This window comes from Rhagoletis pomonella, unplaced genomic scaffold (assembly GCF_013731165.1).
Source record: "Rhagoletis pomonella isolate Grant_MI unplaced genomic scaffold, Rhpom_1.0 Rhpom_scaffold_00001, whole genome shotgun sequence".
NCBI classification, from domain to species: Eukaryota; Metazoa; Arthropoda; class Insecta; order Diptera; family Tephritidae; genus Rhagoletis; species Rhagoletis pomonella.
The window spans coordinates 54,475,295-54,478,032 of NW_023458555.1; the positions used below are offsets into that span (position 1 = coordinate 54,475,295).

The window sequence follows — 2,738 nt, forward strand, 5'->3', positions numbered from 1 at the left end:
ACTAAGAAATGTATTGCATATCAAAGAGCTGCAAAATAACTTCATTTGTGTCAGTAAAGCGATTGAGTCCGGTTACTCAGTAATGTTTAGCGATAACTCGGTGGCAATAAAAAAATAAGCAAAAGCGTGTACTACTTAAGGCCTATAACAGAAATGGTTTGTTCATTTTCGAAAGTCCTGAAAACAAGTGTTTCAGTGCAATCACGTCTGACCAAGAAGCCATAAAATGGCACAATCGATTCGGGCATCTTAATTTTAATTACTTAAAGGACATGGCTGCGCAGATTATTGTGCGAGGTTTAAAATACGATCGAAAAGCTGATATCGAATGTAGTAAATGCGCAAAAAGTAAAATTACTGTCAAACCGTTTAAACAAGCTGGCGAAAATCGATCGAAGGAACTTTTAGAGGTCGTACATAGTGACTTATGTGGCCCGATTAACACCACTTCGGAAGGCGGTGCAAGGTATTTCGCAACCTTTATCGACGACAAATCAATATATATGTATGTCCGTATATTTTTTGAAGACAAAAGATTGTGTTCTGGAGGCGTTCAAAGATTTAGAACTATGTGCGAAAAACAAACTGGGATAAGAATTAAATGCATCAGAAGCGACAATGGACGGGAGTATGTGAATAATGCGTTCCTAAACTTTTTAAGAGAGAATGGCATTAAAAGGCAATTAACTGCTCCCTAAACTCCCCAACAAAATGGTGTCGCCGAGAGGGCAAACAGGACGTTAGTGGAAATGGCGCGAAGTATGCTAGTGCATGCCAACCTTAATGAACGATTTTGGGCTGAGGCTGTAAAAATAGCCGCTTATATTCGCAACAGGTCAGCAATGAAGGCATTGGTAAACACTACACCGTATGAAGATTGGTATGGCATAAAGCCTACAGTGGCATATTTTAAAACTATCAGAGCAAAAGCGATAGTGCTTGATAAAACGCAATCGTACAAATTTTGCTATAAAGGCCGCGAGTGTATTTTGATTGGTTACAGTGACGAAACGAAGGGTTATCGACTATATAGTACTGGAATGAAGCGAGTAATCATCAGCCGTGATGTTATATTTTTTGAAAAGGAAATGTCTAGTGATGTTGATCATCACGATATTATGATGCTCAATGGTAATGAAGAGCTGACTCCAGAGATCAACGAGTCTGTCGGTGAAAGTGTAGATTTGGACGAGGGTCAAATCCAAAATCTGCACGCTGATGTAATCAACAGCCTACGTAGCAAGATAGAAGAAAGCGCGAATTCGGATGAGGGTCAAACTCAAGAGGAGTCCGCAGTTCAATCAGGCAGTAGTGAAGCTGGCTTAGAAGAAAAGAAGGGTCCAGGTCGATCTAGACTTTTGAGAACAGGTGCAGTAGGTTACCCAAGGAAAGTATATAAGGCAGTGAATGCAATGGTCGAAAAACCAGTCGCGGTGCCTGTAAGTGTAGAAGAAGCCTTAAGTGGGTCAAATGCAGAAGAGTGGAGAATAGCGAAGCAGAAGGAGTACGACGCACTAATAAAAACCCGTAATTGGGATCTTGCAGATTTACCAAAGGGGCAAGAGGCGATCGGCAGTAAATGGGTATTTACTGTGAAGCGTGATAAAGACTGAAATATACAGCGCTTTAAGTCACGCCTCGTAGCAAAGGGATGCAGCCAACATTGTGGTATTAATTACATGGAAACATTCGCACCAGTAATAAGGCATGCAAATATACGCTTACTGCTTGCGTTGGCGGTAGAACATGGACTTCATTTGCACCAACTCGATGTTTCATCCGCATACCTTAACAGTATCCCGGAAAGGTTTTAAAATTGAAAAAGTCCCTCTACGGGCTGAAGCAAAGCGGTCGGGAATGGAACGCTAAGCTTGACAGCGTCCTCTGCAGCCTTGGCTTTCCGCCCTGTATTAGTGAGCTATGCATGTATACGAAGCATGGTGATGGTGTCAAAACGCTGATTGCAGTGTACGTTATAATCGGCTGTTCCAACAAGAGTCTATTGTTAGACATCAAGCGTCGAATATCGAGCAAGTTCGAAGTAGTTGATGGCGGTCCACTTGAACACTTTCATGGGATGGAGTTTGCCCGTGACGGTGAAACTGGTGCCATAGAAGTCGGTCAGAAGCAGTATATTATGAACTTGCTCAGAGAATACGGCATGGAAAACTGCAAGGGCCCTGCCACTCCATTAGAGCCAGGTTTTCAGGTAAATGGTACTAACTCTACTTGCAAAAAAGTTGTTAAAACTGATTATCAGTCGGCGATTGGGACACTCATTTACCTGGCGATAACGACGCGGGCTGATATTTTACATTCCGTTGTTAAATTGTCTCAACGCAACAACGATCCCCATGTGGAACACGAATCAGCTGTGAAGCATATTATGCGCCACCTGAAGAACACGATGGGCTGATACTACTGCACAACGATAACCAAAGCGCCCAGTGTTTGGTTAGAAATCCTACATACCACGCCCGCAGCAAACACATCAACTTGAAATTCCATTACATTCGCCAGCAATTTGAGAGTGGGGAAATTGACGTCAAGTATGTATACACCTACAGATGCTATGATGTCCGACATCTTAACTAAAAATTTACACAAAAATAAACACAATAAGTTTGTTAAAGAGTTTGGAATATTTTAACTATGTATGTCATGATTTTTTGTAATTTTTTTGAAGCTAAGTTTTTTGAATTGATTTATGAAGCTATTATCGAATAACAATTTAATAA

General features: G+C 41.2%; 1 protein-coding gene across 1 annotated transcript in view; it reads right to left on the minus strand.

Moving 5' to 3' along the window:
• Positions 1-2,738, minus strand: part of LOC118746241 (heparan-sulfate 6-O-sulfotransferase 1) — a gene marked incomplete in the record, with an annotated part of 422,361 nt that overhangs the window by 329,233 nt on the left and 90,390 nt on the right.